The 26,061-nt window shown below is 39.9% G+C and overlaps 1 protein-coding gene across 1 annotated transcript in view; it reads left to right on the top strand.

Moving 5' to 3' along the window:
- The first annotated feature begins 3,816 nt into the window (after positions 1 to 3,816).
- Positions 3,817 to 26,061, top strand: part of sema3b (sema domain, immunoglobulin domain (Ig), short basic domain, secreted, (semaphorin) 3B) — a 117,589-nt gene continuing 95,344 nt past the window's right edge. The window contains exon 1 of the mRNA XM_088332252.1: positions 3,817 to 4,064. The gene's annotated coding sequence lies outside the window, so the exon portion shown is untranslated. The remainder of the gene's footprint in view (positions 4,065 to 26,061) is intronic.

The following is a 26,061-nucleotide window of genomic DNA, read 5'->3' as shown; positions in this document are numbered from 1 at the left end:
GTCAAGGCTGACCCAACCCTTGCTAACCCACTCAGGAGAGGTGTACAGGTTAAGGGGCAAAAAAAACTGTGACTGAGAGATACCTGCTGAGGATGCAGAAAGTATCAATAGGAACACCACGGCATTCCATTAGTTAGAACCTTGCCATCGACATCCGTGGGTGCTCCTGCAATCTCTGCTCGTAAAAAAGCACTTCTGGTGTTTATTTCATCCCACATCCTGCGTGCCAAATCAATCTAAATCAACCAGTTAAAATTTACCTCCTTCCCGCAATTACTTCAGAGTGTTGAGGCTCATTTCAACTGTCATTTTTGTCTTGAATAATGGTTTCAAAACAAGGTGCAAGCAAAGTTATTTTGTAAAAACGTCACAATATACTGCAAACGAGGACACCAACGGATTTACCTTCAGTGCAGACGGCGCTGTGCGAGGGGGGAAAGAGAGCACACACTATGTGTACACCTTTGCCCATTCCCACCGCTCACCCAATCAAATTTCTCTGGTTGCTTTGCTGGACCTGTTGGGTGTTTACAGTTTGTTCTGTGACTTTTCAAAATAAAGTGTTTAAACAATTAACATAATTATTTATTGAGCTTTCATATAAAGAATTTTTAGCGATTTACAGTCTGCTACAAGCCGCGTGAACTCCTCTTTCCACGATGCTTTTAATGTACATTTACGTTTTGTAGCGTCATAAATATTGTTAGCTTCTTTTGAAGCTTTCTTCTGGGGCAAAGTTTTTGGCTTGATTCCTGATAAAGATATGTCAGAGTGTGCAGTTTCCTCATGCGTTAGAAGATAAGCAGGACATTGTGGTTCAGCCTTTAAGCATATTTATTCCTCAACAGCAAGCAAACAACAACACGGCTCCATTCAATACAACATGGCGATCAACAATTAGCAAAACAAAAAAGGGTCCGTGCGTAATGACGTCACACAATGGAAAATGTCTTACCGCAATACCACGAGTAAGAGCGCTATTTAATTGACAAATCTTAACAATTCCTAACCACTTATCCATTTTTCTTGTGTTCTCAGTGCGTCTACTTTGGAAAATGATATGCAAATGCACGTCCTTATAACGCTTGGGAAAGTCCGGAAAAACAAAGTTATTCGATGCAGGCTTCTGATAGGCTCCCTAGTATGCAAATTTCCAAACAAACCGAAATTCTGAAATTTCCAAAACGAACGAAAATTCCGAAATCGGAACAAAACTTTTTATTAGTGGAAAAAAAAAAAAGATTTTTTTTTTCACTTTAAAAAGTTGTCAGCCACCCGGGCAGAGACGTTTTGAAAGTTGTACGCCCGACGTAAAAGATGCACGCCCTGGGCACCCAGGCAGACGTTATTTCTAACACGGTTATTGATTCTAAACCAAGCGGGGAGATTGATGAAGTGGTATAGCTTTGAAAAGTACTGATGGCCTGATGGGAGGATTTAAGAGTAATGAATCATTTCAGTATTTCAGATAATATAAAGGAAGAAGAATGGATAGAGGAAAACGACAAGCTCCTTCGAAGAAAGGTTAGTAAAGACTGACGGCAGAGGGGCAGGGTCAAGAAAATGTGTGCGTGTGTTCGCGTTTGTGTGTTACGGAAGCACAAAGAAACAAAGGCCTTCGCAGTTTTATTTAATGAATAAACATGGCGGGAAACCTGCTTCCTGCATGTATGTGTCCCAGACTGAATAGTATTAGCAAATCAATAACTGATGAATTAATTATGAGCAAACACTTTTTTAAAAAGGAGGATGAGCATGTGAAGAGAGATTTGTGTGTGCATGTTTCTAAGCTCCTCTGTTTGCAACAATCTATATTCCGAATATCTCTCACCGGGCACAAGAGGGCAAGCTCAGTTGGGGCATGCTCCTTTTTTATTTAATGGATTTATATTTAGGGCAAACAAGTAATTTCCATTAATCAATCTATAGTAACTGCTACCTTGGGAATGTAACAGTGTACAAAATGGAGGCCTTTCAGTATAGGTTTTCTGATTAAAAAGGAAAATAGAAAATAAAAGGCCCCTTATGAATTAACATTACGTTTTCTGAACATTGCTAATGACTCTTACTTAAAGTCGCTTGTTTAAGCTTATTGTCTTTGTCCCCAAATTTCGTCATTTAAACTTGTCAAACTTGTTCTTTAAAGATGTACATTTTATTTCAGTTTGACCACATTTTTTGAAAACAAAAAACAAAACAAAAAAAACAACATAATTTTCATGCTCAAAAAAGGTGCCAGAATTACATGTTTGTGTTCATGATTTCATACATAAGATAATTTTTGGGCAGCAAGTCATACCCAAGTTAGTGAGGTAGATTACTAAGCGATCAAAGTAGCTAGTTGTTTTTTCCACCCTAATATATGAAATACATTTAAAAATTACCTTTAACGTACATCTTAGTGACCTGGGTCTCCTGTGTAAGAACCTGAACTTAGCTAAGTGGTAGGTTGCGCTGATGAAAGCTGATTGGTTGGTAGCAGTTTGGAGTGTGCTGTTACTCAGAAGGTAAACCAGAAATACATGTTTGGTGTTAAAACACATTTTTAGGGGTCAAAGCTAAATTAGCATTGTAGATCAGTGCTCAGTAACCACCAGTGTCTGGGCCACGGATCATTTGCTAGCGAGCCGCACAGAAAGAAATGAAAGTTAACTTATATTTTGCTGCTATAATTTTCATTCTTGTATACACAAATTTTTCTTTACCAGAAGAAGTGTGGGTGCTTATCAGTCGACAATTAAGCTAACGATATTTGCTCAGCATTGGTTGCAATGGGACTCGAACCTGGATTGCGGCGGTGACAGTGCCAAAAACTAACAACTAGACCACTAGAACGGTAGATGCCTATGGAAAACACATTAGATCCTCTCTCATCATCACAATATTTGTACAGTGGCTCGTACAATGTTGAGCATTATGTGAAAAAGTTCAGCCAAGACAACGTTGTACTACGTGGTACAGTGAGTAAGAATAGTGTGGTGATGAAATAATGTCAAATACCTTTTCCTATGACATATAGATCCCTAATGGTCCAGTGATTACACCGTGGATTTAGGCTTACTATTATTACTATTATTACTATTATCAACACTGTTTTCGTTATTAATATTGATGTTATTATTATGCCAGGCTGTGAGAATATGTATACCCCAGTCCATACTACAGAAAAAAATCCAGATGGCTGATGTAGCAACGTAGCCACTTTTGTACAAATATGCCTTGGTGGATTGTACAAATCCTTTACCTGTTTATTGCCACTCTGACAGAGCCCGATCTCGGAAAGCTAAACAGGGTCTGGCCTGGTTAGTACTGCGATTGGATACCGCCTTGGAATACCAGGTGCTGTAAATAGGTCATTTTTTTGCATGTTCTGCTGCGACAGTACTGACAGTACTCTACAGTAAAGTCGGTGGAAATTTTCCCTAACAAGACCAAATAAACTAAATTCATTTTTATACAATTGATTTTTGATTGCAGTACGTGACATTTTAACACACATATTCAGTCTTCAATGGAGCTAAATAAGCCAGTGAAGAAGTCTGTTCTGTGTGATGGAGTTTTGCCAGTCTTTACAATTTATTGTTTAACCAATTCTTGGTCGTAGCACTTCTGTGGGACACATAGTTTTTTCTTTGCTGGGTTTTTGGTAAATACCCCCAAGAAATCCTGAAAGTAGCCAGTGGGAACAGGACATTGGATGTAAGCAAGAAAAAAGCAAAGGTGGAGAGAAGAGAGAAAGAGATGGAACCTGCTCCTGTGAAGCGTCCTCGCCCCTCCTCCCTGCAAGAGGAAGGACAGAGAAGAGCGAAACCTCGCTCCCAGCACAGGACTCCAGGAACTCCGGGATTCTAGGAGTTGTGTTGACTCGAACACACAAAGGCAAGTACTGTGCAGCTGTAAAAATCTCGAGAAGAGTCTGTACTTAGAGTAAAGTATTGAAGAAAGAAAAATAATCTGAATCCGGGTCCTCTTTGATTCCTCGTGGAGTATTTGGCACCTGCCGTGGAGATTCTAAAAGGCGGGCAACACAGGCAGGACACAAGCCAGAGCGGCTGCTGATAAAGGTAAGGCACACCTTCACATTTGGGCCTTTGCCCTCTTCCGCAGACTGCCTTGTGTGTCTTGTCATACAGAGGTTGGTCACTAATGACTAACTGACTAACGGAGGAAGTTGTGTGTATGTATTAAAGAGACATAGCAAAGGTGGGTGCAGACAAGTTCAATATCTGCGTTGTATTGGTCTGTCGGAACCAGTCGATTTGTAAAGTTCTGCAAAGTCGCATTCAACGTTCAGCAATGCATTTTTTATTTGCTTTAGGACTACAGTGGTATCTCTTCAAACAAGCACCTCTGAACACGAACATTTCGGAGTTCTATTTGCAGCAAAATTCTTGGTCTGGAAATTCCAGTTCACATGCAGTCCCAGATGCTACCACTACAGACCACTCACTGCTCGTGACTGCTCACTGCCCAAAGCACACAGCTCGTCCAGTTTGAGCATTGAAATTACAACAGGAAAAAAACAAAAAAAAAACAAATCTTTTTTCTAGAAGTATTTTGTTATTTTGCTTACGTATCATTAACAGTGTATTGCCCTGATAACTGTCAACCTCTGCAAATTGCTCCCCTTACTAATGGTTGCAATAACTCCTTCTAAAGTGATAACAAACCTTAGAAAATTAACGCGGCACCCATTTACTCACAGCAAAACAGAATATGTAGAATGCCACGACAATATTACCCATCTACAATGATGCTGTCATCTGCTACTGAGTGACTGAGACGATCCAGATTGGAGCCGAAATGGGCAAGACGACATTGGTCTTTTTAAAAGTATTTATTTTTCATATTTGTGTGAGTTTGGCTAAAGATCATGTGGCCTACACAATTTAAGATAACACATGAAATATGAGGAACACGTATGTTATGCAATCTCTGTCACTCTTCCTTGCAAACCTTGGCTAAGGTGACTGCTTCTCTGGTAAGTTCTCATAATAAACTCACATTTTATTTGTTAATATCATCCTTTTTATCTAATTACGGTATCTTTTTGTTATGTTACTATTTGAATGTGTTTTTAGTGATCAGGAAGATGTGTCTGACAGCTATTTTGGGTTCCCGTTGATGCTTTTGGGAAGTCAGGAACGAAAACAATAATTTTTTGATTATTTCGTACTGTGAAACATCACTCTTTACATCAGGGGTGTCAAACTCATTTCAACTCGGGGGCCACACAATAGAACAAACATTCTGTCGGGGGCCGGACTAGTAGATTAAAGTAAAAGAAAAAGCGAGATAAAGAAATAAGAGAAAGAGGGAGGGAAAAGGAGAGAGGGCGGGACAAAGAAAGAAAAAGAGAGAGAGGGAGAGAGAGAGCGTGAGAAACAAAAGAGATAAAAAGTCATGAGAGAGGGGGGAAAGAAAGGGAGAGGAAGAAAGAAATCCAAAGAGAGAAAAAAAGACAGAAGGAGAGAAAAGAGAAAAGAAAGCGCAAAGGGTAGGAGGAGAGAAAGAGAAAAGAGAGAAAAGGAAAAAAGGAAGTTAGAGCAAAAGAAGTTAAAAAGACACAGAAAGAGAAAGAGCCAAAGAGCAACAAAGGAAGAGAAAAAGAGAGACACAGAGAGTGAAAGAGACAGAGTGGGAGAAAAAGGGTGGAAAAGAAACTCAGAGAGTGAGAATGAGAGAGAGAGAGAGAGAGAGAGAGAGAGAGAGAGAGAGAGAGAGAGAGAGAGAGAGAGAGAGAGAGAGAGAGAAATACAAGTACAGTGTCTTTGTGAGAGGCACCTTTCTTTGGCAACATCAAGTTGACATATTTCAACCTCCAGCTTGTTTTTCTCTTGCGCTTCTCTGAGTGTTGTCTCGCGGGCCGGATTCAATCCCTTAGCGGGCCTGATCTGGCCCCCGGGCCACCTGTTTGACACCTGTGCTTTACATGAACAATTCGGGCTACAAGCACGATACTGGGACAAATGACCTTGCATGAGGAGACACCATTTTATTTTGAATGCTGAAAAAAACATGTAATTTGTGATGGTTTTGTGTCAAAAGTCTGTGAAAAATGTTGTTTAATGGATATTGGAATCAAGCTTTCTTCTTCATTTTGGAAGGGAAGGCAGAAGACATACAAGTAGCTCTATATCTAAAGAGCGATGTTGATACAAAACAACACTCAAAGCATGAGAGTCATCAGCATCTTTTTACATCTCAGCATTTTCCTGTGGGAGGGCTTGCAGGTGTGCATTAAGTCTGTCATCTCACCTATTGAGTCCTGTAATCCCAGGTCTTGCCTGTCTTTGGAATATTGCCCACCTTAGCCACTTTTGACCTGCAGCATAACCCTCCACTTATCATACCACACAAGCACACATTAGTGATTGCATATATTGAATGTGACTCACTTGGAAATCACTATTTTGATGAGAAAAACATGCTTGCTCAGAAAAGAATGGAGTCATATAGTGCTTCTCTGTGGACTGCACGGGTGTACCCGATTAAATATTTGTTGTGCATCGAGAAACCATATTTCCACCTAAAATTGACTTGGGGGATTTTCTTTTTGGAAAAGTGCCACAGAAATAAATCAGATAGCTATTGTTTACCTAGTCCCACCTCAAACTGTTGCAGCATACTGCCCAGAAAAATAAATGGCTCATGATGACCTGGAAAGTAAAACAATATTTATTTTCTTAACAGTTGACACAGTTTTCCCTCCAAACTTGATTTGTTTTGTTAATTTGCGTTATTACACATGCATCTATGGAATTGTGATCAAAGGTTTCACACATGCCCTGATTAGATTGTGAGACCTAGTATATTCAAATGGATTTACATTAGACTTATTTTTAAAGTTGGTTTGCTCACGTGATACGTTTATGTTACATTTTCGCTAAAGTATTGTAATAAACACAACTCTGGGATTCTCTTTGTAAACATGTTGGAAGAACAAGGTCCTACGTAGCCGGAAGCATGTGGAATTAACGCCCAAAATAAATGACTGGCGTAATCTATGGAGGATAGGCAAAATCGCTCACATGATGCATTGGTGCTAGTGTTCTCATTGTGTGCAAAGTAGACATTTATTTAACCTGCTGTGTGAGTTCAAGGTGCTTCTGCTGATAGGCCACCGAGTCCGCCAAGGTAACATTATGTTTTAGTTCAGGACTGTCAGTGATCCACCACCACACCCTGAAAGCCATTAACCCCAATCTCAACCCCTTACCTGCAGTGAAAACCCATTAACCTTCTTGCCTAACTCTCGCCTGTCTGCCTTTGAACCAACATCATGTGTGGACGGCAACGGATTTCAAGTTTCTGCATGCTTCTGTCCTGGATGCACATTTAGGCGAATTTTAATTTATTTTTTTTTTGCGACGGGAGAGACAATAAGACGGGAGAGACGGAGTAGGGAAGAGGTGAGATTGAGAGTGTGGGAGGGACAAAAAGAGGAGAAAGTGAGTGAAATCTAGGGAGAAACCTAAGCGGAGAATGAGAGAGTCATGGGCGATACAGAGGAGAGAGAAAATGAGAGATATAGAGGGAGAGAGAATGTGCAGAGGGTGGTTGAGGAACAGGAAAGAGAGAGAGAGAGAGAAACAACGGGGAGAGACAAGGAGGAAAATACAAAAACAGACCCAGATAGAGAAAGAGAGAGAGGGGGGGGAGAGAAAGAGAGAGAGAGAGAGAGGTGCAGGCTGTAGTTGAGAAAGAGAGAGAGAGGAAGACAAAAGGGAGAGAGACAGGGAAAAAGAGATAAAAACAGACAAAGAGACAGCGAGTGAGAGTGAGAATGAGAGTGAGAGATATAGATACAGAGAGCGAGAGAATTCATGAGAGGACAAGAGAGTAAATAGAGACAAAGTGATATCAAATCATAGAGGCAGAGGTGTAGCAAGGGAAAGGGGGAAGAGAAAAAATGGATGGATAACAGGAGAAAGGAAACAAAAGAATGAGAGATGGTTGAGAGAGGGACAGGGAGACACATGGAGAGAAGGAATTGAGAAAAAGGAGGGAATGTAAGAGAGAGTCCATAAGAGAGGGCAAGAGTGTGGAAATATGATAACTATAGCAAGAGTTAGAGTGAGAGAAACGGGGAGGGAGAGAAAAGGGAAGAAAGACTCATAGGGAGTAAAGTGATAGAAAAAGCAGGGGAGAAAAAGCAAAAGAGGGAGAAACAGATATGTGGCAAGAGAGACGGGTAGGGACAGGGAGAGAAAATTGAATACAGAATTTGGATTAGAGGAAAATGAGAGAGTAGAAAAAGAAGGAGAAAAGAGAGCAAGGGGGAGAAAGATGGGTAGGGAGGGAGTGAAACGGGGATAAAGAGAAAGATAAAACGAGACAATGACAGACAAAGGGAGATAAAATTGATAGAGAAAGAGAAAAGAGAAATAGAAGAGAGTTTGTGTGAAGAGTCAGGGAGAGAGAGAGCGAGAGAGAGGAGAGAATTTGAGAGAGAGAAAGTCTATTATAGGGGGCGGGAGGGGAATGAGAGAAAAGGGACAGCGAGAGAGAAAAGAGAAGAGAGTAAATGTATTGAAAAAGAGAAAGGAGAAAGCAAGAAGGAGAAAGATATAGGGGAGAGAAAAACAGGTATAGAAAGTGAGAGAAAATGAGATAGAGAAAGAAGGAAAAAGAGTGTGAGAGTGAGAGAGAAAGTGAGCAAAAGAGAGAAGGGGGGAGAGTGAGAGAAAGAAAGCAGATCGAGAAACAGAGAATGAAAGAGAGAAAGTGATTTTAAAATAACTTGAATAAGTTTGTGTGTGTTGCCTTGAAATATTGCCTTTTTTCCTACGCAGCCAGAGGGGACAGATGAAAGGGGAAGTTGTTCTCTGAGTCAAACAAAAAGCCAAACGCTGTTGGTGCATTAAAGTTTTATTGTTCTATTTAATTCATTCTACCATCGTTTAGTTAAACCTATGCACTGAGCAAATACTATTACTGAAAAAAATAATACGTTTACATTATTCAAATTGATCATACCTTAGCTCGTTGATCTGGATTGAACTCATACTCAGTGTGCGCTCCTGAATACCAAAGATTATGTCAAAGCTTGAGTGTGTAAACAAACAGGTGTTATTTATTGGTGTCCTATAAGATGAAGAATTAGGATACATACCTGTTGTATTTTGATAACAAACAAGCTGAACCTGAGGTTGGAGAAAGGGACGCAGGCAGCATATTTTGGGTGACACTTAGTTTATGAGCAGTGTTGGGTGTGTTACAGTAGTAAGTTACATTTACTTCATTTAAAAAGTAATTCCGTTACTCCCCATATGACTGACACCTAGAAGTGTTGCGTTACTCTAAAAGTAACTATTGAATTGCAAATTATATTATATATGCCCGCATTGAAGCCGGTCCACGAAAACTGCTTAAGCCCCATAATAAATGAAATACAGAAGTAGAATAAAACGTGTACAGTGACCTGTGCAAACAAACACTTAGCCGAGACACTCTTTATCCATTTTGTCTCTCGGTTTCAAACCAATCAAGTATTTCTTTCTCATTTTCTAGGAACCGTCAAAGACGTTTTGTTTCTCTCTCCAGGCATGGTGTGTTGCAAGAATAATTTTAGAAATAGATAGCACAAAATTCAGCACACTTTTATTGCAAATTCTCTGCTCATGTTCCTGTATAAGCCACACCCCCTCCCCACGCACTGCCTACCATTTGCTACTGATGACACATAACCAAATATGCACATAAAAACAGACCCTGATTATAATATTTTATTTTAGAGTTGTAAATATGGCTTAGATGCAAGTATATACTGTCGGGAGAATATCTCCATGAGGAGAAATTCGGCATTCTCGTTCTCTGTGCTCGTGACAACCTCGGCCTAACTGTTTTTGGTTTTACTTTGTTGATTAATATAAACACGCCCACCGTTCTTAAGCGTTGTTGGATGGTGAGGGTTGTATGCTACATCGTGAGAAAAGGGGGAAGACGTTCTAATTCATGATCATTTTCTTATAAGGAGCAGAGTAACGCACCATACTATAACCATGGGCATAGTTTTGGCATGAACACCAATATTGAGCAATCATTATTTTGTCCCCACCAACATTATGTGATTTCGTTAAAATAAGTGATCAAGCCTATGCCCTTGACTGTTAAGACAGTTATTTGTTAGATCCCTAGACCACTGGGGTTGTAGGGGCACCATTTCCTGAGGTGTGTCCTGGGCATGCCTGGTGGCACCCATCCCTGTCCAGGCCAAGAAATGTTTCCACCCAGTATCGAAACAGGAACCTTTCACATGTGAGGCCAATGTCCTAACCACTTCACTACAAAAACACAAAGACAGTTCGTACTAAATTGAATAGATAGATAGATAGATAGATAGATAGATAGATAGATAGATAGATAGATAGATAGATAGATAGATAGATAGATACTTTATTCATCCCCGTAGGGAAATTCACACTTCCAGCAGTCTACCCTGTTATTTATTAACAGATGAACATGATGCCCTAGGGGTGCTTGTAGCGAAGTGGATGACGTCACGCCAGTCCAAAAATTCGACATCCCTGCGGCAGATGGAAAACTTTTCTTTGTGAAAATCCAGGGATACACCACCTCGTGTTAGCAAGTCCGCCTCCTCTCCGATTCCCCCCGGCTTTCGTGTCTCTGTTTAGCGGCGTTGAAGCCGGATTGCTCCGGGTAGCTCCGGGTGGCTACACGTTAGCGTCCAGAATGCTAAACGTGAGCCACGTTTCCGCAAAACACAGCAACTGCGCTCCCTGTGCGCTTCGATGTTTTCCACCAGCACTCGATGATCTTATTTGGTCGTGAGTTCGCATTTACCATGATTACGGATGGTACCGAAGACTTATAACGCCGCTAGCCGCTTCGCTAGCTCCGGCTTTTCCTCCACGATAGGCCCCTTCATCACGCCGGCACGAGAAATCTTCAGGGCAAGGAGTTGAAATTCCTTGAATAAACTTGTGCGTTAAAACCCATGATAGAAGTAATCCATAGTGTAGTTGTCAAAACGGGAAGAAAAAACACCGAAGATAGGAGCAGACAATAAAACAACAGGGCAGCTGCTGGAAAAGGCAGCGCCGCTTTGATGAATAAAGCGTTAGTGTACTGGTTACCGAGAAAAGTAATAGGGTTTCAGGAATGCATTCCTTTGTAACGTGTTAATCCTGTCAGTGTTTATGAGTAACTTAAAGCTTGCTCTGTCCACTCCACGCATCGGCCCGGTATTGCAGTACCTCCGGGAACGGTGCATTCGCAATGATCGCAGCAAGGCTTTAGGGCTAGGACCTTAGCTTGGCCTTTTGGCTGAGAGTAAGTGTCCCGGCTCCTAGGCTTTGTAGCATATAATGAACTGACCGATAACGGATAATGGATAATGAATAACGAAGATAGATCAATAACCCTTAAAAACCCCAAACCAGAAATGTCATCACTTCAAGCAAAACCCACATCATATGAAAGCACGTTTGACGAACAACTCAAGCTTGTTAGAAATCAATAATATATTCCAACCCATTGAGAGTATCGAAAACCAGTTTTGTTTTAGCGCAGAACTATTTGGGGAAGTTAATAAGAACGAGACCTCTTGTCAACTGAAACAATGTAGACTTGCTGATCGGCCTGAGGTTAAGGTGGGGCTGAGGACACACTGGACAATCTTTCTTCACTATCAGCAGAGAAAGGATGGATTTGTTTCTTGGGGACAAGCTGCAGGGGGTTGCACTTATGAAACCTCAAAGACATGTGTCAGGTAACAAAGGCTATTAGAGAAAATTTGTTTATTCAGCTGGAAATAAAATTGGTATTATTTCTTGGAACTGTCATCATTGTTGAATTGTCAAAGACAAACAACTGTAACCCAAATTCCAAGATATGTGCTGCTAAATCAATTTCATCAGGCATAATTTTTTTACTTTAGTTAAAGGACACATATCCTGTGATTTAAAGCCCTTTCATTCTAAACTAGTGACATTACCAAAATTGTATCTTACCTTTGATTTTGATGTCTTTTCTAATAAGATAAGAAAATATTTTGCTGCATTGTAACTTAGAAGACGCCCGCCCCCGTTGATGAGAAATACACCCCTCTCAGGGAACCAATTACGTTCTGCGTTGAACTTCCAAAAACTGACATTTAGTTGAAGCTTTCAAGTATTCAAAGCGAAAACTTTTTTTTTTTTTTTTTAGTTCTAGATGTTTTGTGTCCAAGTACTTCTTAATTAGCATCATTTGATGAAAAAAACTAAAGTATCAAAATCTCGAAAACTGCTGAGAAAATAAACTCAAAGTGAAAGGACAGAAACATCATTTTGACTTTCTTTAAAATTTGCATTTCTAAACGACCAAAGTTCCCATAAAAGATTCAGCTGTTTCTGTCTTCATTAAAGGTACATTGTGTAATATTTGTCGACTGGACTGCACTGTTTTGTCAAACGTGAACGAAAACAAGTGCAAAATGAGCACAGTGTAGTATCAAGATACCAGACAAATATAGCGACTACTTATAATGGTTTTAACTATGTAAAATAAATACAAATTTCTCAACCAATGTAAATTAAAATTGGTTTGATATTTCAAGTATTTTTGGCTAATATTCAAATCAATATTTTGTTTACCGAATTAACGTTTTTTGTACCACTAGGAGGCACTAAATATTACACACTGTCCCTTTAAGCCTCCTTTGCAGTACACACACCGGAACACAAAGAATGTCATTGGTTTTACAACATCAAAGTTGTGTGAAGCAAACAATGTCATTAATTAACTTAAAAGAAAGAGTATATAGTACCTGTATGTCGCTCTACTAAAATAAATCATTTGTTTTTAAATCTGTCTTGTTATTTTTTTTCATTTATTTTTTGATTTGATTGTATATTTAAACTTGCTTTATACAAGAATATTATGATCACATTCATATAGTAGATTATCTATTTTTTTCCTTACATATCTAAATCTGGTAGATAGTTTTGTAGAACAGTAAAATATTATCTATAAGATTTATTTACTTATTTTATTACATTTTTCTTTATGGATTCCTCATCCCTTCGTAGTTTTTTTACCATCACATTGTTTCTTGAAAATTGACTTTCTGATTCCCTTTAAAAAAATGCTTTCCAAAATTGATTGAACTTAGTAGATAAAATAATACATTTAGCACAAATTATTTTAATACTGGGGCAGCATGGCGGCGCAGTGGTTAGGTCAAGAGATCGAACCTCCTGTGTGGAGTTTGCATGTTCTCCCCGAACTTGCGTGGGTTTCCTCCAGGCACTCCGGCATAGTCTCACATTCCCAAAAACATGCATGTTGGGTTAATTGGCCGGTCCAAATTGTCCTTAAGTGTAATTGAGCGATTGAGTTGTCTGTCTCTGTGTGCCCTGCGACTGGCTGGCAACCAGTTCAGGGTGTCCCCTGCCCGCTGCCCGAAGATAGCTGGGATGGGTTCCAGCACCCCTGTGACCCTACTTAAGATAAGCGGTGCAGATGGATGGATATTTTAAAACTTGTTTTCATATGTATCTTCATAAAAAAATGTACCACCTAACAAATTGGGCTTTTTTTCAATCAAGACACGTAATCGTTCTTATCATTGTTTTTTTTGATTAAATTAAGAAAAGGCCTGCTTCAAGTAGAGTCCAAACACCACCCCAAACCTTTGGAAAGATAAAAAAGAGAAGTGTTCCTTTGAGTCCGTCTAAGAAATGCACGTACTTGCACGTGCATCATAAACGAGCGGACTAAGGCTGCAATGATGAAACAAGCCAGGGGATGGCGGCAGCAAATAAGAAAGTTCCAAATTCTCTGTAGCTACTTCAAACTTGGATTTCAATAGTTGACAGAACAAGGTTTATAAAAACAATAAGCCAATAATTAGGGTATAAATCGGCAATGTCGAACATAATACAAAATACATACATGATGTTAGTGTGTGTGTGTGTGTGTGAGAGAGAAAGGGGATGGTACTGTCCCGCCATCTCACCTTGAGAAGTGACGTACTGTTGAAGGTGAGGAGGAATTAGGAAGCTATACACCGAGACGGGGAAAGTAACGAGATTTTCACTCTCCTTGTCAAAAACGTGCACACGCACCCTTGGACGCTTAATGTTACACTTAAGCAAGCACCCGCATAGTTTCACTAACTGTTGTAGAGCAGACACACACGCTTGCACGCACACATGCTCTCCATGTCCCATAGGGGAGCTTCAGGGGCTTATGCGAGGGATTTTGCTGTTCTGCAGTGTGCCTGTCAGATAAGGTGCGACGCGCTTCTGCCTCCGTTTCCTCCTTACCCCCAACTAGCCTGTCACTCAAGTCACCTGTCATCTTTTTGCAAACGCGGCACCTCCACCACACACACTCTCCACATCTATCTTTAATTTGTGAATTCTTAACACCACTGGTGTGCAATGAGGTTCATATTTGGTGGGGTAAAGTCAGATTTCCTTTGTAACTTAAAAACTTCGTTAGTAGAGGCGCATTTAGTATGTAAATGCACTCATTTGTTCCAAGCTTCACAAAAGTAACATATATATATTTATTTATAAATCATAAAAGAACATCATAACATGAAACAAATCCATGTTAAAATTAGATTAAAGATAAATCAAGGATTAAGAATAAGGAAATAATCAAAATTATAATTTACCTTTTTGCCTAGTACTTATTGAAAAATAGATCCAATGGCGTCTTTTTGCTGACTTTTCACAAGCTGTAGGAAATGTGCAAGGTGGACGTAGCGATAGCTCAACTTCAGGGGATTCCTTTCCACAAATCCAGAGACTCTAGGGAATTTTGCTAAAATGTCTTTAATTTCGTCTCTCAAATATTCCGATGACACGAAGAGCATGTTGGGAGCCCGCATGCGCACTGGGTTGACAGGCAGGTTTTAAGCAAGAGTTAGTTTGTTTACGTATGAAAAACATAAACGGGAGCAGGGTAGCAGCGCATACTGCACTGTATTTTTGACTTGGTAAATGTTCATAACTAGCGGCAATATATTTGTATGCAGAGATATTTGTAAGTCGAGGTACCACTGTATTTAGAGAGTGCCTGCACTATGTGTGCATAGTTCTGCCCATCTCTACCTCTTACCCAATCAAATTGCTCTGGGTGCTTTGTTGTCGTTAATGGGTATGGGTGTTTACATTTTGCTCTGTCGGTTTTCATCATAAGGTGTCTCAACAGGGAATATATATTGTTTAATGAGCTTCCATACAAAGGATTCCTTAGTAAAGTACAACCACGGCGGTATGTTGGCGTTACACCGTGATTGTAAACTGCAGTTAAACTGTGGCCTATATAGACTGCGCTGAACCTTCATCAGAAAAAAGGATGTTTCTAGCTTTGGCAAATGTTTAGAAAACAACAGTTGAACATTGTCAAGTTTCTTTAAAAATGTGTTTTATTCTCGAGATGAACATGACCCTGCCAAAAAGGGAAATGCCTCTCCAAATTGGTCTCGTATTTTAACGCAGGATGCATTTCAAGAAGAACTTTAATTTCTGTGCTTTTTTTTTGCATTAGTGATACCTCCAATATCCAAACAATCGTTTCCACGAACACTTTGCTTGCATAGTAACATTTTATTGCAACACTTAACTTAAAATTTCCCAGTGGCCTGATACACACTAATGAACAGCACTAAAGCCTTTATAAACTACATATTTTAAAATAAAACAAGAAAAGACGATTTTTACATATTGGCACTCAGGGACAATGTTTCTGAAAACGTACTCATACGTTTAGGCATTGAATGGGTCAATATATATTTATTTTTTACATTCCTCCTCTGACTGCACGACATGGCTTAATACTAAACCACACAAAAGGACGTTTTGTTGTTGTTGTTGAATCCAGTTAAACCTTTTTTCATTATTTTTATAAAGAGAACGTCCAACTGGCCATGTGTCAGTAAAGCAAACCCAGACCAACTAAGATCGTAAATATTTTAAACAGATGATTGACAAGTTATATAATCATTTAATCTTATGGGATTTAGTGGATTTTTGTCTTTTAACCTTCTTAAAGGATGCAAACTGCAAAGAACATAAACACATTTCATGACTCGTACCGATTTATTATGAAGGTAAACAAACCTGTGAGGTCAGAGACGTACAATTTTTTTCAGACTTCTTGAAAGATTCAAAGTTTTACACTGGAATGAATGTTAAAAAGTAGGTGTACCTTTCTATTGTTTTTAGTAATCGACTGGTAAGATCTTGTTCATGAAATTTAGAGATCACAGATAGAAAAGATAGTGATTAAAGAAAATTAGTGTTTTTTATTGCAATTAAAATTGCGACGAAACGTAAAAATTAAAACCCCTCATTTTTAAGGTTCTAATTACAGTAGTGATTTCTTCATCTGTGAAAAATTAATTCGGTAAGCACAAACTTAGATACATGCAGAGCAAAATGATATTCGATTGTCAGCTTGCCGCAGCATGGCGGCTGAGCGGTTAGTGCGTCTGCGGCACAGTTCTGAGGTCATGAGATCGAACCTTCCTGTGGGGAGTTTGCATCTTTTCTCTGTGCTTGCGTGGGTTTTCTCCGGGCACTGCGGTTTCCTCCCACATTCCTAAAAACATGCAGATCAGGTTAATTCGCCAGTCCAAACTGTCCCTAATGAGCAAGTGTGTTGTCTGTCCCTGTGTGCCCAGCGACTGGGTGGCAACCAGTTCAGGGTGTCCCCTGCCCACTGCCCGAAGATAGCTGGGATGGGCTCCAGCACCCCCGCTACCCTACTGAGGATAAGCGGTGCAGATAATGGATGGATGGATGGATGTCAGCTTGCCAGTGATATATACCTGAATTGCGTGACTAAGTTTGTTGTTTCCTCTTTTGTGTTAGCTGTGGCCAACAGGAACCAGCAAGTATGTATAGGCTACCAGGAAAAAATTGGAAGATTTAAGAAATTATGTGTATTATTTGCAAACTTCTAATGGTAAAAAAAAAAAAACTTGAATTAAAAAATAAGCAAAAATACATGATCCATCATCAAAGTCATGAAATTAGTACATATTTTACATAATATGAGCCTCACCTAAAGGGAGTTGACATAAACAGCGGCTATCTTGTTGCTAAGGATACCCCAAAAGCTCAAAAAGGCTGGGTGATAAAAATGAAAACCAGAAGGATGTGTTTTTGTCTGTTATCTGGGTCTCCGTAGTTTGTATTCTTTCTTTGCACTCATTTTAAGTTGCACTACATCATACAGTGAGATCTAGCGGATAAAATAATACACAATATCCATTTTACTCAACCATTCCATAGAAAAATCAATAAAATGTATCTGCTTAATCCAATTTTTCCCGAAAATAAATTCCACTAAACAGTTTTTCCTGTTTTTCTTTCATGGCACCGTTTTCATTGCTGTCATTGTTTTTTCACTTTTCCTTCCCCTTATCACTTAATTTCTCGGGACTTATAGGAAGTGAAATGAAATAAAATAAAGAAAATCACAATGAAGTGAGGGCAGCACGGCGGCGCAGTGGTTAGCGCTTGTGCGGCACAGTTCATGTCATGGGAACCTGTCGTGGGTTCAAATCCAGCTCCAGACTTCCTGTGCGGAGTTTGTATGTTCTCCCCGTGCTTGCGTGGGTTTCCTCCGGGCACTCCGGTTTCCCCCCACGTTCCAAAAACATGCATGGTAAGGTGAATTGGCCGGTCCAGATTGTCCCTAGGTGTGAATGAGTGAATGAGTTGTCTGTCCCTGTGTGCCCTGCGATTGGCTGGCAACCAATTCAGGGTGTCCCCTGCCCACTGCCCGGAGATGGCTGGGATGGGCTCCAGCCCCCCCGCGACCCTAATGAGGATAAGCGGTACGGCTGATGAGATGAGACAATGAAGTGAGACGTGGTACTTTTTAAACACTTTCGAGACGGCGCTGATTGAACGGGAAGAAGATAGCAGGGTACTGTCGCCATATACTGTTGAGGAGAGTAATTGACTCTTGACTATTTTTGGCATTATTTTGCAAAGGCAAAGGCGCGCGACCCACTTAAAACGGGTCCGTGACCCACCTTTGGATTCCGACCCACCAGTTGAGAAATACTGCCGTAGAGGACATTGAAATGATCACATTTTGAAAATAAACTTTGCTGATTCCTTTTTGCAGCGACTGACACCGCTATCGAGCATCCCACCCTCCCCATGGGCTTCTCTTTCCCGCTACTCAGCCTCTTGGCAGCTCCACCAGGCAGGCTAATTGACTCAGGGGTCCCAGGAGGGGGTGGGATCATGCCACATTTCCAATTTGGCTTCCCTTCCTTTGAATAAAACTACATCCATTCTTCCTTTCAAGCCCCCGCTCATTAAATTCAGCGTTTCCTTCCGTTTTATCCTCCCAATTCCGCAGAAAACACATATCAATTATTGTATTGTATAATAAAATGGGTTTCTTTCAAGGTTTTTATTGATTTCAAATCCAGTTGGTGGTATTCTCACTCAAACATGGTCTTGGAAGGAGATACACACATAATTGAATCCTTTGGGGTTCATATTCAGGGAGCACCCTCCTCCACAAACTGCACTTTGGGATGGGGGTGGGCGTATCTCACTTTGCGCTGTGTATTTTTCCTTTCGAGCAAGGTTTTGTCCTACTAAAGAGCATCCAGACAAAGAACAATGGCAGTCATCACTGTCAAAAGTGTGATGGCGGCATACCATGGGCATAAGAGCCGGTAAAGCACATTAACTACTGTTAACACATGCGCACACACACAATGCGCAAAACGACTTAAGGGTTTTCTGTCAAGGGCAGGAAGCATACTAGGTACTGTATGTGTGAGCAGCAGCTTTAGCGACCATTAGCTAGATTACATTTACAGATGCACGGATAAAGAATCCGGCCCACAGGCTCGGACGAGTCTTGTGGAAAAGACATTTGACACGTGGTAGGCTTGCTACTCACTGTGTTACTGATGGAAAAAGAAAAGAGGCAAGGGACTTATATTCAACTTCAACCTATTGTCAAATATGCTATATGCACAACATACAGTACATATGAAATTACATCCTCTTCTCCACCTGCAAACATGCAATGAATAGGGCACGGTATAGATACCAAATCGCAGCAAGAAGAAATAGAACATTTTCTTTTATCTTTTTCAGAGCTGCAACTTATAATTATTTTAATAATCAATGAATCAGTCGATTATTCTAAAACATTTCCCACTGTATTCAAATATTGAAGTTTTGGACAGACACCAAGAAACACATAAAGGCGACGAGTGCGCGCACTTAGTGTTGTTCTGGCCTGGGAGAGTGGAATGTCTTTATGGACAAAAATACTGAGTCAGCAAAACCAAAAGTGCAGAGTTCCCTTTTCTGGGCATTTATTTCACATATTAGTCAATTCTTATACAATTCTTAAAGACTGTGTTTAAATTGAATATTTTTCTGGCCTGGAAAATGGGGAATGTCTGGAAATAACTAGCATGTCAGCAAAATCAAAATGGGATTTGGAGGAGGGCGTAAACAGCCTGGATGCAGTCTGAATTGGATTTTTAAAAATGTTCTCTCTTATTCAAATATTGAGGTTTTGGACCTATACGAAATAGTACACAAGCAACAAAAGGTTCAGTAATATAAAACAATAGAAAAATTGAAGTGTTTGTCAAATAACAAGAAACCAAAGTAAATACAAAAGTATGCTATACACCTGAAAATGTGTAAGATACTCATTTCCTACCACTTTATCAAAAGATCATATTACATTTAGACTTATCTTACGAGACAAAAATTTAAAAAAGGATCAATCAAATTGTGTAGCAAATAGGGAATCCGCGAGAAAACTTTCAAAAATATACTATTAACAGTTTCGTCGTCCGCCATGAAGAAGGTGGACCTGGATGTTGGAATGCAGTCGTGGGTCAGCAAAGGGAAGACGAGGGGGCTCAGCACGCAACCATAGGGGGCCACGTGTTTATTATGACTGTGCTGGAGGTTTTGCTGCCGACCCCAACTGCCTGTGGTCTCCCTGTGAGGAAGTCTTGCAGCCAATTACACAAGGAGGTGTTTAGACTTATATTGCACACAATCTTTAATATTTGAACTGGAAAACTTTTCTTGATTATTTCCCAAGAACTGCCGTGTTTGGCTGCTGAATATGCAACCAATGAATGAGGTTTACACAATTCAATTTTTTTTTTCCCTGCAATTCACAACCAATTTCGATCAAAACCTTTAAAGCAGGGGTAGGGAAAACTACGGCCTGAGGCCATAAAGCCTAGATGGTAAGGCGCCCGCTTTGAGACTGGGAGGTTCGGGTTCGCGCCCCGGCCGAGTCATTCCTAAGACTTAAAAAGTGGTCGGCGGCGCCCTCTGTTGGCTGCGGCTGCATCGGCTCGCTACAACGGGTCAGGTGCAATCGACATTTCGTTCTGTGTACATTGTTACACAGAATGACAATACAAGGAAATTATTATTATTATTATTATTATTATAACACGCCCTTTCATGCTTTTCAACCGGGTCTGCCAAATGATAATGGTAAACTTAATAATATTATGTATCACGGTTCACGGATTCCTTAACCGCCTGGGTCTTCGAGGCACCAATGAGGACACAACTCTGGACAGATACCGTATATGTATCACGATAAGTAAAGCACTACTGAAGCACTACTAATAAAAAGTGTTTTTATGGTGCCATTCTTGTCCCCCAGTGATCAAATTTAGGGCTTAAGAACAGGGACTTTTTTATTTGAAGGAATTAAAATATTTAGGTCTAAAATGGCTGTGCACTATTTGAGCATCACTTGCGTTAAAATACGTGACTAATTTTGGGTGGCATTTCCCTTATTGGCATGGTCATTTTCATCTCGAGAGTGACATTCCTCATTGCTTGTAAAATAGAGAGTAGAATGTCTTTCTTGGAAAGCCACTGAGTCAGAAAAAAATCACAAATGCAAGGTCAGTTTGTTTTGGGCAGTTTTCACATCTTGGGTAAACTATTTAACTGCCTGTTGATAATGATATTCCATGTAGTTCTGGCCTGTGAGGGTGGAATGTCTTTCTTGACAAATGTCTTTCTGGACAAAAATACTGAATCAGCAAAACCAAAAGTGCAGAGTAAAGTTTTTGGGCCATTTATATCACATATAAGTCAATATTCCTAACATTCTTAAAGGCTTGGTGTTTAAATTAAATGTTGTTCTGGCCTGGAAGATGGGGAATGTCTTTCCTGAATAAACTTGCAAGTCAGCAAAATCAAAAGTGCTGGTTCAGAATTTCGGGGGGCATTTTTATATTAAGATTAGGGATCCCCAACCTTTTCAAGCTGAGAGCTACCTGTCACGGTTGCCATGGCGCCCAGTTGGTCCCAGCCGGGTGGCACCGGATTCTGTCGCGGTTGCCAAGGCGCCCAATTGGCCCCAACCAGGGACACCTGCTAAGATGCACTGACTGATTGCTTCTTGGCAGTAGTTAAACCCGCTCCTTTGAGCCATTGGTTGTCTGAGCATCCGTGATACTTTTGTGAAACTTCTGTGATACTTCTGTGAACCTTCTGCAAGACTCCTGTTTAACTCTGAGAAATGTCTAGTCTGTAAATCTGCCTGCGTTTGATCCTGTTTTGTTTTTTGTCCTGATTGATTTTCACTACGCTTTTGTTTGGATTTCCATCCACTTCCGCGACCATCGATCCCCGGATCGAGTGTGCGCGCCCTCCTCCTCTCCCCAATAAATTGTGAGTACGTTACGCTATTGGGTTCTTTTTCCTGTTTCCGCCCCGGTCCTTGACACTACCTTTTGTTACTAATTAGCGCAATGGGGACCTAGTTTGATATCCATTTATAAAATAACTTATCACATTATTACTGTACGTATTATTATTATTATTATGTTACTATATTGTTACAAGGGTAAATAATGGAAGTGGGTGAAATGAACTTAGTAAAGCCTAAAAACATTTTACTTGAAAATCACAATGACCCAGCACTTATGAGCTATGTTCAAAACAGGTATGTGGGTACCTCTACTGCCTCTATGCGGTACCCTGGTGCCCGCGGGCACCAACTTGGAAAACCCTGCTTTCGAGTGGCCTATGTGATTGCTTGTGAACTATAGTCATCCTGGCCAAGCTTGTTCTGGCCTTGGAGAGTAGAGTGTCTTTCTGGGAAAGATGCTGACTCAACAAAACCAAAAATGCCAAGTAATCTTTTTTTGGCAGCTTTTAATTCTGGAGTAAAATACATTACTGCCTATAGAACAGGGGTGTCCAACTCGGGGGCCACACGATAGAACAAACATTCTGTCGGGGGCCGGACTAGTAGATTAAAGAGAAAGAAAAAGAGGGATAAAGAAATAAGAGAAAGAGGGAGGGATAAAGAGAGAGGGCAGGACAAAGAAAGAAAAAAGAGAGAGAGGGAGAGAGAGAGCGTAAGAAACAAAAGAGATAAAAAGTCATGAGAGAGGGGGGAAAGAAAGGGAGAGGAAGAAAGAAATCCAAAGAGAAAAAAAAAGACAGAAGGAGAGAAAAGAGAAAAGAAAGCGCAAAGGGTAGGAAGAGAGAAAGAGAAAAGAGAGAAAAGGAAAAAAGGAAGTTAGAGCAAAAGAAGTTAAAAAGACACAGAAAGAGAAAGAGCCAAAGAGGAACAAAGGAAGAGAAAAAGAGAGACACAGAAAGTGAAAGAGAAGGAGAGTGGGAGAGAAGGGGTGGAAAAGAGAGAGAGAAAAATAAATACAAGTACAGTGTCTTTGTGAGAGGCACCTTTCTTTGACAACATCAAGTTGACATATTTCAACCTGCAGCTTGTTTTTATCCTGCGCTTCTCTGAGTGTGTGTCAAACAGGCGGCCCGCGGGCCAGATCAGGCCCACTAAGGGATTGAATCCGGCCCGCGGGCCGCCTGTTTGACACCTGTATTGTTACCACGGTACTGTAGAATGTGGTGTTGGTATTCAATGTTGTTCTGCCCTTGGAGAGTGGAATGTCTTTCTGAATAAAAATCAGACCAAAAGACCAAAAGCGCTGAGTTGACTTCTTTGGACATGTGTTCACATATGGGTCAGCCCTTCTAACTTTTTGCAAGACATTGAGTTGAAAAAACAAAAAACAAACATCTGAAATCAAATAAAACATGGAGATGCAGATTAGTGTGAAAATATGTTCATAATGTCAAAAATCCGATGGGCCGCCATCTTTTTTACACCATGTAATGTCAAGGTATCAGGTTTGAGATTGCATTGGCAGACTCAAAAACTCCAATCGCTCCGTCAATTATTCTTTTCCTCCTGGCCTGGCCTAATTTTTTAACCCAATGCGGATCGTGACTCGAAAAGCTTAACCACGCCAGATTTAAACTCCTTACAATGAGTATTATTGGGCCAAACTTTTCAAAGAAGAATGACTTTGCACACAAGATGACACATAATTGAAGATGGATCAGATTTCAATGGAACTTTTTATAATCTCAAATATTTCCTTCCCATCTCATTCAACAAACAAACCTCATGCTATGGAGTTTGGAGTCATTTAACATCACAAAGGAGTGTTGAGAGACAAGATGCGAAAAAACACCAGGATATGTTTCTAATTGCCATATGTAGAGACGGAAGTCTTTCATGTAACCGCTGACTATGAAGTGGAAAAGAGAATTGGCTTTTGTCTCATCAAACCGGCATTATATTCCCCATATGTTTATGTCCCATCCATCACTGAGTCAAACATCCGCCATATTTCTCCAAGGGGAAGTTTAAAGGAACATAATAGGTGTTCCCTTACCAGGATGACCATGGTGCAATAGATTTAGCATTGAGTAAGACTTAACAAAACATAGTGAACATCAACAAAAAACATAGGTAATATGTAAAAATGTGTCCCAAAAAATCTATGACAGCAACGGCGCGGCTTACCATCTATACCGGCTGGTCGATGCAGGCATTGACATGCTTCAGGTCCAGACGCCGGTCCGCTGACTCATCTTTATTTGTCTTTCTCCCTCGTATCATAATCATTCAGGCAGCCGATGAAGATAGGAAAAGAAAAATATCAGTTGGGCATCAATCATTAGCTATAGAATAGAAGTGTGTCTTATATATAGATCTAAAAACCTCCACTGAGGTTGCAGATTATTATTTCCGGAGGCAGAGCATTATTACTATGATACTACCAGGTTAATTATTAGAAGTAGGGTTAAATAAACTCAGTAAACCCCTAAAAAACATTTTACTAGAAAATCACAATGACCCAGCACTGGTGTGCTATTTTTGAAACCGGCCCGTGGGCACTTCAGCTGTCTCTAGGGGACACCTTGGTGCACCGGAGCCCGGATGGAAAAAGCTTTCGAGCCTGCAGACTTCTTCTTGGCTCTTGGAGTCACATGTAGATAGTCATTTTCCGAGCTTTGTAGGAACATAGGGGGGCATGAAACCCTTTGTATGTTAGTAAGACAACTTTAAGGTCACATCTTAACCGGACTGGAAGCCTGTGCAAGTTAGCTCTGAGAACAAATCATGACAACAAGCTGGACCAACAATCAATATCTCGTTTTTTTCCGTGTTAAGGCGCGAAAAATTAATTGACATTCATCCTTGTATCTCTAAGGCAGGCCTCCAAATTTCTACAACCTAACTAATTTTCATAGTATTACTGTAGTTTTATTTTTGTGGTATTTCTTTTGTAATATTTCTGTGTAGTATTTTTGGAGCATTTCTGTCAGAATATTTTTGTTTTATAGTATAACTGTAGTGGTGTTTTAGTAGTATTTCTATTGAAATGTTTTTATAGTATTTCCATAGTACATTTTTATAGTATATCTGTAGTATTTTTGTAGTGTTACTGTAGTTGTATCTTAGTAGTGTTTTTATATAAATATATTTTTTATAGAAGTATTTCTGTAGTAGTGTTTTGTAGTTTTTCTATAGTATTGTTGTGATATTATCGTGGATGTATTTTTGTAGTATTTATGTTGTAATATTTCTGTTGTTGTGGTTTCACTGTATTGGTAATAGTTCTGTACTTTTGAAGTATTTCTTTAGTTGTTTTTTTTTGTAGGATTTTTGTACCATTGCAGCATTAGCTCAGGAGGTAAAGCGCTGGTCTTGGGATCAAGAGATCACAGGTTCAAATCCCGGCTCCTCCGTGTTACATGTCGAAGTGTCCTTGGGTAAGACACTGAAGCCCCCAATAAGCAGGTTGGCGCCTTGCATGGCTGGCTGCACCGCTGCTCTTGGTGTGTGATTGTGTGTGAATGGGTAAATGTGAAGCACATTGTAACGCGCTTTAGGAAGTCTTCATTGACTTGAAAAGCGCTATATAAATGCAGATCATTTCATTTCATCATGTCTTTTTGTAGTCATTCCATCGATTGAGTTTATGATATTTCTTCAGTATTTTTGTATTGTTACTGTCGTTGTATTTTTGTAGTATTTGTGTGGTAATAATGATTTAGTATTTCTGTAGAATTTCTGTGGTATTTTGTAGAATTTCCGAAGAAGTATTTTTTGTAAACATTTTTTAGTATTTGGAATCTTAATGTAGTTGTATTCTTGTCCCATTTATGTTATATTTCTGTAGTAGTGTTTTTGTATAATAGTATTATGGTAGCAGAATTTTTGTAGTATTTCTATAGTATTTTTTCTTTTCAGAATGAAATCAAAATAATATATTAGGTTCCTTTTTTTAAAAGCATGATATTTCGTTTTGTAATATTTTCTTGGTATTTTTCAGTACTTCTGTAGTAGTACAGACACAAAGGGACAAAGTTGGCACCCAAAAATAGATTATTTTCTCAGTAGTACTTTATTTGCAATTGAACATATTGTCATTATATTTTAACCATTTTTGTGAAGAAGCCTGACACATGTGCCCTGCGGGCCGTAGTTTGCCGTTCTTTATCATAAAAGCCCAATTAATTCACTAATATGGACATTCTACATGTGGGCAAGCTATTGTTTCATTCCTTTTTTCTCCGTGAATGCAAATAGAAATGGCTGAAGTGTGCACGGCTGTGGGTGGGAACACAGCTGACTCCTCGCCAATTGAAGTGGTTCTCCTCCTCCTATTCAATTCGGCACAGAGTGAGTGGTGTCATCGTCATGGGATTTACTGGAGATAAGCACACGCTTTTTACACAA

This window comes from Urocampus carinirostris, chromosome 3 (assembly GCF_059441175.1).
Source record: "Urocampus carinirostris isolate Australia breed hairy pipefish chromosome 3, RoL_Ucar_1.0, whole genome shotgun sequence".
Lineage (NCBI taxonomy): Eukaryota > Metazoa > Chordata > Actinopteri > Syngnathiformes > Syngnathidae > Urocampus > Urocampus carinirostris.
This window is presented reverse-complemented; position numbering and strand designations above follow the sequence as displayed.